The 18,346-nt window shown below is 45.4% G+C and overlaps 1 protein-coding gene across 1 annotated transcript in view; it reads right to left on the reverse strand.

Annotated features, from left to right (window-relative positions):
- LOC126352223 (carboxylesterase 4A-like) overlaps window positions 1–13,996 on the reverse strand; it is a 327,584-nt gene extending 313,588 nt beyond the window's left edge. The window contains exon 1 of the mRNA XM_050002670.1: window positions 13,891–13,996. The gene's annotated coding sequence lies outside the window, so the exon portion shown is untranslated. The remainder of the gene's footprint in view (window positions 1–13,890) is intronic.
- Between the last annotated feature and the right edge of the window lie 4,350 nt (window positions 13,997–18,346).

The following is an 18,346-nucleotide window of genomic DNA, read 5'->3' on the forward strand; positions in this document are numbered from 1 at the left end:
CCTCAGTGAACATATAAGTATGTGACTGTGGAGAATGGTTTCACTACGAGCACATTAATGTGAACTGAAGTTGTTGTTATTGGGGTCTTCAGTCCAAAGACTGGTTTGATGCAGCTCTCCATGCTACTCTGTCCTGTGCAAGCCTCTACATCTCCGAGTAACTATTGCAACCTACATCCTTCTGAATCTGTTTAGTGTATTCATTTCTTGATCACTCTCTAAGATTTTTACCCTCCACGCTTTCCTCCAGTATTGAACTGGTGATCCCTTGATGCCTGAGGACGGGTCCTATCAACCGATCCCTTCTTCCAATCAAATTGTACCAGAAATTGCTCTTCTCCTCAAATCATTCAGTGCCTCCTCATTAGTTAGTTGACTTACGCATCTAATCTTAAGCATTCTTCTGTAGCACCACAACCGCAAGAGGTAGCCACGCGGTCTGGGGCGCCTTGCCACGATTCGCACGGCTTCCCCCTCGGGCATGGATGTGCGTGTAGTCCTTAGCGTAAGTTACTTTAAGTTAGATGAAGTAGTGTGTAAGCCTAGGGACCGATGACCTCAGCAGTTTGGTACCATAGGAACTTTCCACAAATTTCCAAATTGTAGCACCACATTTCCAAAGCTGCTGTTCTCTTCTTGTATAGGCTATTTATCGTCCATTGTTTCACTTTCATACATGGCTACATTCCATACAAGTACTCTCAGAAAAGACTTCCTGACACTGAAATCTATACTTGATCTTAACAAATTTCTCTTCTTCAGAAACGCTTTCCTTGCCATCGGCAGACTACATTTTATATCCTCTCTACTTAGAACATCGATTATTTTGATGCCCAAGTAGAAAAACTCATCTACTACTTTAAGTGTCTTATTTCCTAGTCTAATTCACTCAGCATCATTTGATTTAATTCGACTACGTTTGATTATCCTCGTTTTGTTTTTGTCGATGTCCATTTTATATCCTCCTATCAAGACACTGTCTATTCCGTTCAGCTGCTCTTGCACGTCCTTTTCTGTCTCTGACAGACTTACAATGTCATCGGCAAACCTCTACGTTTTTATTTCTTCTCTCTGGATTTTATTTCCTATTCCAGATTTTTCTTTTGTTTCATTCACTGATTTTTCGATATACAGATTGAATAACATCGGAGATGTCTCACTCAATTCCCAACCACTGCTTCCCTTTTGTGCCCTTCGACTCTTGTAACTGCCATCTGGTTTCTGTTCAAATTATAAATAGCCTTTCGCTCCCTGTATTCTGGTCCTGCAAACTTCAGATTCTGAAAGACAGTACTGCAGTCAACATCGTTAAACGCTTTCTCTAAGTCTACAAATGCTATAAATATAGGTCTATCTCCCCTTAACTTCTCTTCTAAGGTAAGTCGTAGCGTCAGTATTGTTTCGCGTGTTCCTACATTTATACGTAATCCAAACTCATAGTCCCCGAGGTCGGCTTCTACGTTTTTCCATTCGTCTGTATTGAATTCGTGCTAGTATTTTGCAACCGTGACTTATTAAACTGATAGTTTGATAATTCTCAAACTTGTCAGCACCTGCTTTCTTTGGAATTGGAATTATTATATTCTTCTTGAAGTCTGAGGGTATTTTGCCTGTCTCATACACCTTGCTCACCATATGGGTTTTGTTATGGCTGATTTTTCCAAGGCTATCAGTAATTCTAACGGAATGTTGTCTACTCGCGCGGCCATCTTTCGACTTAAGTGTTTCATGGCTCTGTCAAATTCTTCACGCTGTATGATATTTCCTATCTCATGTTCATTTACGTCCTGTTTCATTCAATAATATTGCCCTCAAGTACATCGCCTTTGTATAGATACATCGCACTTGCGTAGGCCCTCTATATACTCCTTCCACCTTCCTGCTTTCCCTTCTTTGTTTATGATTGGTTTTCCCTTTTAGCTCTTGGCATTCATACAGGTTGTTCTCTTTCCTCAAAAGGTTTTTTTTTAATTTTCCTAGAGAATTTTTGATAGTTGCGTTGATCTACTTTGGCTGGGTGATGTTTAAGTTCTAAACTTCACGTAGCATAAACATAAAAGATTATAAAAACCCTTTTTCCATGCGGTTCCTTTGCAATTCAGTCGTCGACACTGATGGAAGGACAGAGACATTAGCGGTTGCAGAAACAACGACTTACAAACCAGTCCGAGCGAGGCGCTGTAGGCGAGCCCATCGGTCACACCCTTTGACAAACACTTGAAAAACACTTGTGCACGGCTCACCGCCTCTTCCTGTAGCGCGTTTGATAGAGCATTCTAAAACGCGACGCCCGAGTACCAGGCCTTCTCTTCCTTTTTGCCTCCAAAGATTTTGGCTCGCTATGACTTTGGCTTCTCATTGGCTAGTGAACTGAATTTCAATTACATCGTGAATACCTACTCCAGCTAAACTAGAACTCTTTTCCGCCCGGTGTTCTACCGTAGATCTGTTACAGAAAACAGTGAGTTTCGCCAGTCGCAAAGCAGGTTCGCTGCTCTACTCAGTGACATTATCGTGCACGGAAGTAAGCCATGTCACTTTGTATCTTAATTAATTGTGTGCTATCACGTTACTCTTTCTCTCCCTCTTTCACCTCTTTCTCACATGCCGACTGCTGCTAGCACTCATAATTAAAAATCTACACTGATACCGAAAATTAAAGTAACAAACGGAAATTTTGCAAGGTTGCATTTGTTTTCCCAAAAAACAGTACAAACAGGTGATAGCAGAGTAAACACAACGTAAAGAATACAGAACGTAATCAGCTGCGACATGCACAACGGTAGACAAAAATGTTCGTTTTTTTCCAAGTTCAAGGATTCGCACACACATTCTAACAACTGATTAATGTGCTCAGTATGGGGTCTGATCACCTCTGGCACCAATACTGGCCTGACAATAACGGCACGTGCTGTGTATGATTTCATCAGTCTCATGTTGTGGCAATAACGCCCATTCTTCCTGCAGAGCTGCTCACAGGTCATGGAGAGTGGTTGGTGGATGCTGACATGATGCAACCAGTTTGTCTAGTATATCCCAGACATGCTCTGTGGGATTCATATCGGGAGAGCGACCAGGCCACGCCATGCGTGCAATATCTTCCGTTTAAAAAAATCCCACTCGTGCATTATGATGTCGACCATTATTGCATTATTGCCCATCAGTTGAAGTCTGGGCCCACAGCACCTCACATCAACCGCTCATGAGATCATAAGATCTCCTCGCGGTGCCTGCAGCAGTTACGTTTTGCTGATTTACCCACACAATTTCTTGAAGAGGTGTTGGAGAGGTTAAAATAATCTCCGCATACACAATTAGGGATCCTCCTAGATGTCAGTCTCTTTCCACTATGTGTCGGTCCCAAAGTCGTGTTCCTCGTGCCTTCCAGATGCGAATCCGTCGAGACTCACTCTGCAGACCAAACAGGGACTCGTCTGTGAAAAGAACATTGGCCCACCGTTCGACAGTCCAGGTGGCATGTTGATGGCTCCATTCTAGACGTTCGCTTCCGTGAACACACGCCAGAGCTAAACGGTCAAAAGGTCTCCAACGATGAAGGCCACTCTGCTGAAGCCTTCTGTACACCGTTTCCCTCGATACAACACGTCCAGTGGATGGTGCGGGGTCAGATGACAGTTGCAGTGCAGTACCCTAAGGCGGTACCGTCGTGTCCTTACAGCCAAATAACGGTCCACTCTTTCTGATGTTACACGTGGTCGGTCCTGTCCTGGTCTCCGGGATACAGTTTCGGTCTCTATAAACTGTCACCTCAGACGAGAAACAACAGAGAGATTAACATTAAACCGCCGGGCGACATCAGTTTGCGACTCTGCTGCTTCCATTCATCCTGCGGCCCTCCACAGCATAGTCTGAGCCATACTTCACTATTTGTGACTGTGTACACAGCAATTGTGTTGTGGGACTTCCCTGCAAACACTACCCCGCTTGATAGGTGCCCTGGCGTCATTGCTGGCGTGGTGGTCCGTTGATCGCAATAACATCTTCCCTGCAGAACGCGATCGTAACGGCATCTGTTGACAGTTTGTATGGGTATATCGTGAATTAGACCGAGGACGGGGAAATAGCAGTTTGTTATTTTACTTTTGGACACCGGTGTACTTTAGCGTAATTTCTTATTATTATTGTATTTACCGCATACGAATATAACGTGTGTGTGTGTGTTTTTTTTTCATTTGTACTACCATAATTTTGAATTTCTACACGTAGTATAACATGCGTATCGTAATATACAGAGTGTTTCCGTAAGAGCGTGCAAAAATTTAACAGGACATAGAGGACGCTCACTGAGCAATTTGAGGCAGGGAACCTGGGATCGAAGAAGCCAACTTAAGGAGATAAAAGGAATAAATAACTGAATAAAATAAAATCACATTACTGTGTACTTTTTTATTTACGTTACTTACAGTTAACTGCAAATACCAACACTGACACAAAAAAAGTACACTATGTGATCTAAAGTATCCGGACACACACAAAACATACGTTTTTCATATTATGTGCATTGTGCTGCCACTTTTTTTCCAGGTACTCCATATACGCGACCTCAGTAGTCATTATACATCGTGAGAAAGTAGAATGGGGCGTTCTGCGGAACTCACGGACTTTGAACGTGGTCAGGTGACTGGGTGTCACTTGTGTAATCCGTCTGTACGCGAGATTTTCACACTACCAAACATCCTTAGGTCCACTGTTACCGATGTGATACTGAAGTGGAAACGTGGAGGGACACGTACAGCACAAACGCGTACAGGCCGACCTCGTCTGTTAACTGACAGAGACTGCCAACAGTTGAAGAGGGTCATACTGTGTAATAGGCAGACATCTACCCAGACCACCACAACAGAATTCCAAACTGCATCAGGATCCACTGCAAGTACTATGAAGTAAGGCAGGAGGTGAGAAAACTTGGACTTCATGGTCCAGCGGCTGCCCATAAGCCGCAAACATCACGCCGGTAAGTGCCAAACGACGCCTCGCTTGGTGTAAGAAGCGTAAACATTGGATTATTGAACAGTGTAGAAACGTTGCGTAGAGTGACGAATCACTGTGCACAATGTAGCGATCCGATTGCAGGGTGTGGGTATGGTGAATGCCCGGTGAACGTCATATGCCAGTGAGTGTAATGCCATCAGAAAAATTCGGAGGCGGTGATGTTATAGTGTGGTCGTATTTTTCATGGAGAGGACTTGCACTCTTTGTTGTTTTGCGTGGCACTATCACAGTACGCCTACACTGAGGTTTTAAGCACCTTCTTGCTCCCCACTGTTGACGAGGAATTCGAATATGGCGATTGCATCTTTCAACACGATCGAGTACCTGTTCATAACGCACGGCCTGTGGTGGAGTGGTTACACAACAATGACATCCCTGTAATAGACTGGCATGCAGAGAATCCTGACCTGAATCGTACAGAACACCTTTGGGATGTTTTGGAACGACTACTTCATGCCAGGCCTCACCGACCGACATCGACACCGCTCCTCAGTGCAGCACTCCGTCAAGAATGGGCTGCCATTCCCCAAGAAACCTTGCAGCACCTGACTGAACGTATGCCTGCGAGAGTGGAAGATTCCATGAAGGCTAAGGGTTGGCCGACGCCATATTGAATTCCAGCACTACCGGTGGGGAGCGCCACGGACTTGTAAGTCATTTTCAGCCAGATGTCCGGATACTTTTGATCGCATAGTGTATATTTGTATCGTACCTTATAAAATGTACTGAAACTGACAGGCATCAATCTCAATGCAAACCTGACATCGCACTCTGACAAACATCGCTGGTGTGCTTCGAATCACCCCATAGGTCGCTACACTTCTGGTAACTACTTCAATTTCCGTGTCCCCTGGAATTTCATACACAGTTGACTTTAGATATTCCCGTAGGAAATAATCAAGGGAATTCAGGTCAGGTGACCTCGCAGGCCACGGAATAGGATCTCCGCTTCCAATCCAGAGACCAGGAAACACAGCATTGAGATGGCTGCGGACATCCGCACGAACCTCAAGTACAGGTGACTATTCCGACGGCCAGGCGGAAGATATAGCCCAATGACAGTGTCGTCTACAATGCTGGCCCAGATATTCACAGCAAAACGTGATGTGACTGTATTACATCCCACACATGGCTGTTCTTGCTATTCGATCTACCATCACAATCAAATGAGGCCTCGCTTTCTCGGCGTGTTCCAATGATGAATTCTTCTCGGGTTATCAGCCGAGTGGTGGTGTCGTCTTCGCCTGAAGATGATGGGTACGAAACTCATCGAAACGTTGCGACAAGACGATGCCACCGCTCAGCTGATAATCCGAGAAGAATTCATCAAATGAGGCCTCGTCAATAAACAGCACGATTTGGAGGAAATCTGATTGATCAACCCATTGTTGGAGCAACCACTGACACAATCTGTCACTTGATGCAAAGTCAGTCAGAAGCACTGCATGGACTCATTATGGGTGAAATGGGTGTAATTGTTGTTCGTGGAGCACTCGTACAACAGCACAATATGCGTAAACTTGTACGCATGTTAGTTGTAAATAAGCTGGAAAACAGTAATGCTAGACAAAGCGGTAGACAAATTTAGTTCCGTATCTCCTTACGCTGACTTCTCCGACCCCACATTTCCAGACTCAAATTGTTCAGTGGAGCACTCTCTATGTCCCGTTACATTCTTGCACGCCTTTACGGAAACACCTTATATGTCATGCAAAAAATGTAGAATGCGTGGCTAGATTTAAGATTTGGCCTGGTCGTCCTAATCTGCTATGATAAATAAATAAATAATATATTGCATACGAGTAAAGGTCCTGCTTTCGCACCATGGATCCATTGTTTTTACGTTCGTAGAAAGAAGAGTGTGATCAGCAACAAGAGCAGTTTCGCTAATAACTGACGTGAAGAAACAGCAGCAGCAGCAGCAACAATAACAAAAGGAAGAATGTACACTGAGGTGCAAAAGCAATGGAATAGCGATACGCGCATGTACAGAGGGCGATAGTATAGCGTGCACTAGGTTAAAAGGGCGGTGCATTTGTGGAACTGTCATTCGTACTTAGCTGATGCTTGTGAAAAAGTTTCCAACGTAGTTACGGCTCCACGACTGGAATTAACAGACTTTGAACGCAGAGTGGTAGTTGGGGTTAGACGGATGGGACACTCCGCTACGGATATCGTTAGGAAATTCAGTATTCCGGGACCAATACTGTCATGAGTGCCGAGAATACCAAACTGCAGGAATTACCTCTCAACATGGCCTTTGTTTAACGAGTAAGAGCAGCGCCGTTCGCGTCTAGTTGCCAGTGATAACAGACAAGCAACACTGCCGAAATAACCACAGAAATTATTGTGGGATGTACGAGGAACATATCCGTTAGGGCAGAGCAGTGACATATGGCGTTAATGGGCTGTGGCAGCAGATGACCGATGCGGTGCCTTTGCTGACAGCACAACATCACCTATCCTGGGCTCGTGACCATATCACTTGGGCCCTAGACGACTCGAAAACCGTGGCGAGGCAGGTAAATCCAGATTTCAGTTGGTAAGAGCGGATGGTGAGTGTGGTGCACACCCCAAGAAGATATGGACTCAGGTTGTCAACAGGGCACTGTGCAGGCTGGTGGTGCTTCCATAATGGTGTGGACTGTGTTTGCATGGAATAAACTGAGTCCTCTGGTCCAGATGAACCGGCCACTGATAATTTACAGCCATTTATGGACTTCAGGTTCCCGAACAATGAAGGAAATTTTATGGATGACAGTGCACCATGTTACCGGGTCACAGTTGTCCACGATTGGTTTGAAGAACATTCTGAACAGTTCGAGAGAATGATTTTTCCACCCAGATCGCTCAACATGAATCCCATAGAACAATTATGGGACATAATCGAGAGGTCAGTTCATAAACACTTACGCAATTATAGATGGCTGTAGAGGTAACATGGGTCAATATTTCTGCAGGTGACTCCCAACGTATTCAACAACGACAAAAACAACAACCAGCGGCAACAGAAACATCAAATTAAATTGTTGTTTAAACATACCACGTAGTAAACTCAACGTTGTACCCTCAGGGCCTAAGTTTAATCTGTACAGAAAAATGTACGGCTTACGAGGACAACGTTGATATTTGTAAACTCAAGTAGTCGTCGTTGTACATCAGCTAATGGCACAACAGTTTTTGCTTCCCTAACTCCTTCGGCAACATGTCTTAAAACTGTGAGTTAATTAGCGCGGTGCCTATCACGATGTTGGTAGACGCTCGCAAGCATGACCGTGAAGTAAAAACCTTTGCTCCGCGAACACTTTAGGCTAGTTCATTTGGTAGAATATTACCCGTAAAGGGCAGGGGATTGATATTCAATATCGTCTCAAAAACAGCTTTTATTTTCAGGGAGATTTAGGTAAGAACCTATCAGATGCTGGGAATGAGAGGACGCGGACGTCACTGTACATGTTATTGACGGGTCTTCAACGACACGCGACACGAGTGCAGTTATTCTCAATATATCATTCAGATAATGAGCCAGAGAGCGAGGCCAATACACTCGGATGCTCTGTTGATGAAGCAGCTGTGTACAGAGAAGTTTCATCTTTGGGTAACTAACAACAGAGGAAAAGAGCTTCGCTTAGAACATAAACTTGATGTAATGAATGCAAGCGTACCTTCAACAAGAAAAATGGAAAATAATATACGTAAGTTGGAACTTTTGAGTTCGTCATGCCGCTGGAATGGATCCCATCGATCAAACGTCCGGCGATACATTTCGAAACCATATACAGAGTGCTGATGATGCGAAATCAGTTTTAGGAAGGATGAACGGCACTCTCTTAGCTTCATTGGGAGATTTATGGAAAAATGTGGTCCACTTCGAAAGACTGGGATTTACAAAACAACCTATGTTTACTGGCTGAATTGTGATCATTGGTACGGGATACTGAACGGGAGGTACTAGGGGAGGAAATCGAATGAATCCATAGGGGGATGGGAGATTTCGATGCTTAGGAGTATTAATTCGAAATCGTTAAGTGAAGAACGATGACGGTATACTGTTCGGGAATTATTAGATAGTTGAGATAAGAGGGATTAGGTCGCGTGCTGTGGTTTTCAGGTAGCAACTACTTCCCTTGCATTACATTCACGAGTAGAACAGAAAGGAAGGAATTGGTAACATTCCGGCGTACTCTCTGACAAGTTGGACTATAGGCTTGACAAATACGCTTGTATCTGGAAGATGTCTTAAATTAGATATCTAATTTAAGAGATCTTACAGATCTAAAAATTATCCTGGCAACATTACATTACGTTGCATACTGATACAAAATGTGCACTAAGCAGGACATTGGCCTTGGGTACATTACCGTACGTGGTTTCCGTCTCTCTCCGATGGCTGGGTATAATATGGCACTACGTAATGTGATGCTCTCGATTTCGCTGGTACAAATCACTTTTGGAAGGCCGAGAACACGCTGGAGATGGACTTCACCCAGGGAGATCTTCAACTTCAAAACCGATCAAAATGTTGAACGTGTGCTTGCTATTGTGAGATCAGACGGTTGATTACCAGTAAGGATTATACGTGACCTGTTAAACACTTCATAGTATATCAAATTTTGACCGACGTTTTCCTCATGCGAAGTGTTTGTGCCACAATGGTGTGCCGAAAAGCCTTACAGCTGAGCAGAAGGACAATCGGAGAATCGTGTGCCTTGATATTTTTGAGAGGACTTCCAATGACCAAGAATGGTTCAGTCGTATGACCACAGGTGTTAAATCCTGGATTTTTTAGTACGATCCTGAGACAAAGCGAAAAGTGAGGAGTGACGCAATGAGACATCTTCTGAATCGAATGGTAAAAAGGTTAATGAGCAAATCAAAGATCAAAATACTGCTGTTTCTTGAGACCAAGAGTACCGTGCAGAAAGAGCTTGTTCCTCCAGAACAAACTGTCAATCAAGTTGCCATTGAAGGGCTCAGGAAAAGGGTGAATAGAGTGCGATTGGAAATTTCAGACAAGAGGGTGCTGCCAATTTTTGACCTCAAAAGGAATTTCTTGTTGTTCCACAACCGCCTTTAGTCACCTGATCTGAGCTCTTTCGACATTTTTCTTTTCCCGAAATTGAAAATTATGTTAAAAGGAAGTCATTTTGAGACTCTGGAGAACATTCAAAAGAACGAGATTGTCATGCCAAATGCCCTACCGCCTGAAACCTTTCAGCGCTGCTACCAAGGCGGTGGTTAGCTACCTAAGGGAGCCACTTTGAAGGGAACAATATTGTTGAAACTTCCTGATACATTAAAACTACATTCCGGATCGAGACTCGAACTCGGGACCTTTGCCTGTCACGGGCAAGTACTTTACCCACCTCTTTTTTTAAAAAATTCTCAATTTATTCATTATAGTTCGCTGTATTTGTTCGTTGCGGACGTCCCATGACACCCGTCGGGGATCGTAGTTGATCCAATCACTCATTTTTTATTATAGGGGCCACTTAACCATCTGACCGAACACACTTTTTTTAATTTTTTTTTTATTACAGAGACCAGCCAGGACTCCGACCGAACACGCTGAGCTACCGTGCCGGTAAACAGTCTGAGCTACCGCGCCGGCTACCCTCTGGGCTACCCAAGCACGACTCACGACCCGTCCTCACAGCTTTACTTCCGCCAGTACCTCGTCTCCTACATTCCACAGTTCACAGAAGCTCTCCTGCGTAGAAGCTCTCCTTGCAGAACTAACACTCCTGGAAAAAGGATATTGCGGAGACACGGCATTGCCACAACCTGGGGGATGTTTCCAGACTGAGATTCTCACTCTGCAGCGGAGTGTGTGCTGCTATGGAACATCCTGGCAGTCCCGATTTCGATTATCAGTCCGGCACATAATTTTAATCTGCCAGGAAGTGTGATATCAGCTCACACTCCGCTGCAGAGTGAAAATCTCATTCTTCAACTATACTGTTGTTTGAAAAATCTAGAGTAGCTGGTGGTGGTGATGTTAGGGCTACAGTCGTTCGGCGAAGGGTTTCCCATACAATTTCAATCGGATTCAAGTGTCGTTTGGGGGGGGGGGGGGGGCTGTCATTTTAGGTGGATGCTGTCTTCATAGTGCAGGTAGTCGTCCACCAGACCGGCCCAATTTGGTAACCATCATGATTCAGCATATGAAGAGAGTTGTAGCAGTTAAAATATTGATTTAGTTTTGCAACACATGTTTTTCCTTCGACCGTGGACATGATAGTATCGCAAGGAAAGACATGAAGGGATATACATAGTTGCAATAAGATGGAGCCTTAGATCGTAACACTGGCGCTGTTATGTTAGTACCTTACCTCAGTACAATCGCAGGAGCATACGACATGGACAGACGGCGAGACTGCTGCCTGATACCATTTTTTGTGTGAGGTGAATGAGTGTGGCAGGCACTCGACTATACCGCAACCTATGGCGGCTGATCAGATAGAATGAAGGGCCAAAACTTTATCACCACTGGTCACCTCGATACTGAATACCAGTTGATGGCATTATGGGCACGTAACATTGTAATGAAAGTGAATAAGGGGGGTAGGGCCGCAAATGGGGCTATCCAGTAACATAAAAGACTCTCACAAAGGGCAGATTGTTACGGCCCGACGCTCGGAACATGCGTCTCGGAGACGGCGACGTTGTTCGACTGTATGCGTGCGACGGATATGACTTAGAGACGGCAAAACCACGAGCAGCAGACGAGGTATTGGACGTTCAAGCCTCATCACAGAACGCGGAAGTCGGAAGTTTGCCTGGTCTGTAAAGCACGAAAGCTGGCAGGGTACAGCTCTGGTGCGGGCAGAAGTGTTTGGGAGCAAACCGTTCGACGCACGTTGTTGAAGAAGGCTCTCCGCAGCAGACTGCTCGAAACAAGCACAGCGTCACGCACGCTAGCTGATGGGGGCAAAACTATGCAATGGGAACATTCACCTAGAACACCGTGTTACACGTAAAAATATGCACGTAATATCCGATGTTAGGCGAAACTCCGTTATCATCAGAAGAGTTCTGGGGACCCCATGCTTAAGTACTGAAGCACATGCGTAATGTTTGTGCACGTAAAAGCGGTGTGATTTGTAAAATTAGTTTTGCGTTATTTCAGTTTTACGTAAATAAACTATTAAAATTTTACTGACCTGTAAAGTTCTTTTCATGTGAGCGCCGAGGGAGGGAAAAAAATGCTCCTATCAGAGTACAAAAAATATGAATATGCTTCTGTTTAAAAGACTGACTGAAGGTAGGGTACCAGCTACATCATTGTACCTTCTTCAGCTACTTTAAAAAAATTTCCCAAAAATTTTGGCGTGCTAACGTATTCACCCTTTTTTAACTGAGAGAGAAGGAGTCATTGCAGTGAGAAAGAGACGGGAAAGTAATGAATACTGGAATATAGTAAGCACTGGTTGTCGTATAGAAAGAGCGAAAGGGATAACGGGAATATGAGAGGAAAAGTGGGACACAGAGGCAGTGGAACATAGTCGACAATGGTACAACAGTACAAGGCAAAGACTGAAGGAGGCAGTGTAAGTGTGAGAGGAATGAACAGAAAAATAAACCGGAAGAGGTTGAGAACCAGTGATAATGTGAGATAGCAGTCCATGGCAATGACAACGAGGAAGAGAGAGATACTAACAGTGAGAAGAGACAACACGAGTGGGAAGGTATGAATGAGACAGTAGCAGTAAGAGAGAGCAAGAAGGAGACAGTGGTGGTGAGAGGAGTCCGTAATAATAGGACAGAACGATGGAAACTGCGCCTGTGAGGGAGGGGACAGTGACAGTGGGAGGAAGATGTGACTGAACTCACTTTGATGTCCTGGATGTCAAATTCGCCTATTTTGTACCCAATGGAACACATTAGTGACACTTTAGAGCCCGATCTCCACATCCACAAGCCACCAGCTTGCAACTTACGGGAAGTGCGTGCACTGAGCATGGATCTCTGGTGCCACATGCCTCCGGAAACCTACCAACGACTTGTCGAATCCATGTCAGGCAGAATCGATGCAGCACTGCGTCTCAAAGGTGGTCCATCACTCTATTAAGCAGGTGTGGTCTGGCAATGAGTGTATGACGTTGAGGCTGGCACCACATCTCTGGACAGGGCGGCTCTTGCACTAGTTACAGATCTCCGAGCATTTAAAGCAAATTAATCTCTTTGTCACTGGTTTTTAGCATATCGTCGACGTTGATCGTACTACCGTTAATGTTTCCTCTTACTGGAATCCCCTCTAGAGTCCAGAGATGACACTAAGGGCTAAAACCAACTCCTATCCCGCTTTACAAAAGTACATAGAACTGACAGGCCACGCCAGATGTCCAAATCTGTTCGCTGTGCAACGTTGCTTTCCTGCAGCTGGAATGGAAAGTCAAACGTATAAGAAGAGGCAGCCAGAACTACTACTCCTAAACGTCCTGCCCATGTAGACATTACTACACGGTCTCTCATGCTGAAATGACACGGCATGTCGCGTGTTTCCGTGTTGTCACGCAACAGTGCCGTCATGACGTAATGCTTTTTCGTTGAGTCCAATTTGTGGAGATGACTGTTTCTGCGTACATGGCTCACAAGGATCCTCACATAACAGTGTGGAAGCGAGGTGGGGGATAGACCTCGGGGTATGGAGCATTGTTAATATTTTGGAAGACGTTTGCATGAAGCCATAAAAGTGCTCTAAAGAATGACACCTGACTACGATATACTTTTTCCTTTTCCTGAGAGATACGGTCGAGCCGGCGGTCGCTTGCCCTCCCCAAGGGTACGGGCGCCCTTGACGTCTCACTTCCCGTAATGTCAGTGGCTACGCAGCTAAACAGGTGACAAGGCTGGCTGCACGCGTCGCATACTCACGACGTCGGCGCCGCGCTGCTCTGACCGTGTTGCGCCGCAGCTGTTGCCACTCTCGCTGTCGCGTCGCGACTGAACGCCTGCTGCCCCCGCAGTGGCCACTGTGCGTGTCGCCCCCAGCACCCGCCCCCACATCCGCCCGCAGCCCGTGCCGCCGGCCACCAGCCAGCCAGAGAGGCCACCCGCCACAGCTGCTCCGCTCCGCGCTGCGCCGCCATCCCTTCTCAGGTCACTGGGTCACTAGTCGCATCTACAGGCCAGCTGCGAGCTGTATCCCTCTATCACATCTTTCTAATCTCTTTGTACCGTACCATCAACGCAGGGAGGAGAACATAATGAGAACAATCACTTGTGAAACGGTTCAGTCAAAGCCGTTACATAAGTACCATAAACCAGTGGAATAATGCACCTATCGAAGCACAAAAGAGGTGAATATACTCTTGCTGAAAAGACTGGCTGAAAACTGGCGGTACCAGCTGCCTCATTCTACCTTCCCCAGCTCCTTAATATTACCGAAAATACTGTCAAGCGAACATATTCACTCTCTTCTTAATATGCAACTCACCTCTCACTCCCAAATGCTCCCATAACTGCAACTTGCTCACAGCCACTTGTCCACTGCTGAAGTGGCTTATACACATCCACTCCCACTCTACAATTCTCACTCACTCAAATCAGCCCTACTCATCATCTCTCTGTGCCCCTGTCCCCAGTCTCACACGGTTCTCCCTCTTATTCTCTGTTACTCCTGCTATCTCATTCATTCTTTCCCACTTTTGCTCTCTCTTCTCATTGTCACTTTGTGTCCCTTCCTCGTTGCCACTGCCGCAGACTCTGTCTATCATGACCCGCTTCCACTTTCCCCTTCTCATTACGCCGGCCGCGGTGGTCTCGCGGTTCTAGGCGCGCAGTCCGTAACCGTGCGACTGCTACGGTCGCAGGTTCGAATCCTGCCTCGGGCATGGATGTGTGTGATGTCCTTAGGTTAGTTCTAAGTTCTAGGGGACTGATGACCACAGCAGTTGAGTCCCATAGTGCTCAGAGCCATTTGAACTATTTGAACCTTCTCTTTACTCCTGTCCCACTGGCGCTGTCTCATTCACTCTTTTCCTAGCACTGTTCTGTCACTGTGGACTATGTTGTACTGCCACTGTGTCCCTCTTTTTCTCTCTTCCTATACCACAACCCCCGTCTACTATCTTCCAGTATTTATTACTTTTCCGTTTCTGTCACACTACTACTGTCTCCTTATCCCTCAGCGTAGAAAACGGTCGAATATATTCGCATACCAAAATTTTTGGAAAAATTTATAAAGGTGCTGAGAAACGTATAATAAGGTAGCTGGTACCTCCACTTCTGAGTCAGAGTCTTTAAACGGGAGCATATTCGCCTTTTTTGTGCTCCGATAGGAGCATTTTCCTACGGTTCCTTTCTTTTCCCTGGCACAACAGGGCATGTCACTCATATAAAAAGCACTTTATAGGTCAGTCAAATTTTGACTGTTTACTTATCTCACATTGAAATAACGAAAGACTAATTTTACAACTCAGACCGGATTCTACGTGCGCAAAAATTTTGTAGTGTTTCAGTACTGCAACATAGGGTTCCCAGAAACCTTCTGATGATAACGGACACACTATACAGCGTATTTCTTCGTGCTAAATCTCTTTATAAACTAGGTTTTTTGCCTTTCACAGGATTTTACATGTAGAGTAAATTTGAACCTCTGTATCTTGTAAACGGATAAAACCAACAAGAAAATTTTCAAGGTTGCTCGGGATCGGAATCTTACGAATATATCGTAAAAGTTAGCTGTGAATAGCCATCTTGAGATCCGTGTCTCGGTTTTTGTACGAAAAAGTGACAAAATACCCTTTATTGTGGTTTCTAAGGAACCGTCCATGAACTAATGGTGCCTTCATAAGCCCCTTAAGGTCCTACGTGGACCACATCAAATGCAAAAAGAACGAAACAACTTGCTCCATTTGTCTAAGCAGGAGGAAATGAATAATATTCATATTTCGCCCCTGTACTGTTGGATAGCGACATGAGGACGATTCTTCTGCTGTGTACACAATTGGTCCCTAGATCAAGGGCTATCCAAAACACTTGACACTAGTTTTCTGTCACCAATTGAACCCGAGGTATGAGCACTTGAATTCCGTTTTTATGCGCAACGTTTTGTAACATATTATGTAGGGAATGCTACCGTATGCGTATCGAAACGGAGCTTCCAAGTGTATGGAGCTTCCAAGGGTGAAAAAATCAAAGCGTTAATAACACATGTGATTCACTTGAATGGACAACAAGCCCATGGAGAAAAAAGACGAGCTTAAATATTCGTTGTGTTTATATAGTACCTACTTATTTCTCCTTTTCCTGTGATTGATATCATGAATGGCTGAATCAGTGAGTGCTTTCACATTAAAATTTTCGCAGTCAACAAAGATTGTAGTGCAAGGGATGAGGTCTGCCAGCTTATCTCGCTAGGGAAGCCTAGCAGAGTTTTTGTCAAATATCGATGCAGTATCGTTGTCCGCGTATTACAATGCAGTTCCGGCCACACCACCCTAATGGTAACCTTTTCTCCCATTTCTGTTGGCTGCGAGAGGAAGCGAACGATCACGCGGTACAGCATTACTCTGTCACTGACTTCATGAGTGTCTGATCACCCATTCTAGAGTAATCCAGTTGAGTTATGGATTCAGGTAAGGGAATGAGCAGTCTTAATTCGTAACTATCTATAATCTACCTGTTTCGGCTTTGCTGCCTTAGGGAACGTTACTGGCGATTCTCTTGCGATCCTTTTTAAATATTTATGCGTTAGTGGGCATTGTTTCTTCTGAACTGCCTGTGTGCCTTTATCACGATGTGGTTGGACTTCAATGTGTTGTTTGCCCTTTTAATCTGAAAGTGTATTCTTGCACAAGACGTGTGACATTTATTCCGTTGAATTCATCGAGATTTTAATCAGACTGCCGGTATTTTACAAATTGAAACCTAAGTCTGTCAGACCACCACATGTTGCCAGAGTGAAACCGATTCTCCCATTAAATAGTCGAGTTTTACATCTTGGATATTCGGGAATCCAGCCGGATGTTCGCGTCGTTCTCGCACGATATTTCAACAGCGTACCTCGCTGTCTTCTTCAGGTGCTACCTGAGACTGGTCCTTGGGTCGATCGAGTCCAGTATTTATGCCTGGGAGGAGCTGGGCGTTCCCTAATCGGTCCGCGCCCAGTCGAGTGTTCCATCTGTGGTCCGCGCCCGCCAGACTCGGCTTCAACGGACCCCTCCAGTCGCGGATGTTCCGACTGCCGTCGGCGCCGGTTTTGGCCGTCCTCAACGGTTGTGGTTGTCATTTGAGGTGTGTCAGGCCCGATCTGAGATGTTAGGTACTCTATCTCATGACTGTTACTACGGTTTCCACTTCTGTTGCGTGCTGGGCGCTCCCTAATCGGTCCGCGCCGCGTCGTGTGTTCCATCTGAGGTCCGCGCCCGCCAGACGCGGCTACATTGTCCCTCTCTGGTGGCCGGTGTTCCCTCCGCCGTCCGCGCCCGGCCTGGCCGTCTTCTGAAGTCGAGTTCATGACCTGGGGTGTGTCAGATCTGGTCTCTAATGTCCAACACCTTGTCTCAAAGCTGTTCCCTCGGTCTCCACTTATATTTCCTTCTGAATCCTGGAGTGTCCTGCGTTGAGTTTTCACAAGCTCAAGCGCAGGATTCCAGGCAGTGCTGATTTGGTATCCCGAGTCACGGTTGATTAGATTGTCTGTGACCTTAATCTCAATTGCTTCTTTAATGACACTATCCCAATATCTTGAGGTCTGTGTCACAATCTTGGTGTCATTGTAATCCATTGAATGACCAAGTTCCAGACAATGCTCTGCTATGGCTGATTTAGTTGCCTGTCTGAGTCTGGTATGTCTCTGGTGTTCTTTACACCTGATGTCCACAGTTCTGGTGGTCTGGCCAATGTATGACATCCCACACTGGCATGGTATGTTGTAAATACCTGGCTTGCGTAGCCCCAGGTCATCTTTTACAGTCCCCAGCATAGCCCCAATTTTTGTGGGTGGGCAAAATATGCTCCTGATGTCATATTTCTGGAGAATCCTGCTGATCTTGGTAGAGATAGGTCCGGCATATGGCAAGTATGCCAACTTCTTTGCCTCTTCTGGTTCTTCTTCTGGATCCTTTGGCCGGTTGGCAGGTTGAAGTGCCTTCTGGATATCTCTAGAGGAGTACCCATTCCTGCTGAACACTGATTGTAAGTGTTCTATTTCTGTGGCCAGACTATCAGGATCTGACAGAGTTTGTGCTCTGTGGACCAGTGTTTTGAGCACTCCATTCTTCTGTGCCGGATGGTGGCAACTGCTGGCTTGAAGGTATAAGTCAGTGTGCGTAGGTTTGCGGTACACACTGTGTCCAAATGTGCCATCTCCCTTTCTCTTCACCAG

The sequence above is a fragment of the Schistocerca gregaria genome, chromosome 1 (assembly GCF_023897955.1).
Source record: "Schistocerca gregaria isolate iqSchGreg1 chromosome 1, iqSchGreg1.2, whole genome shotgun sequence".
In the NCBI taxonomy this organism is placed as follows: domain Eukaryota; kingdom Metazoa; phylum Arthropoda; class Insecta; order Orthoptera; family Acrididae; genus Schistocerca; species Schistocerca gregaria.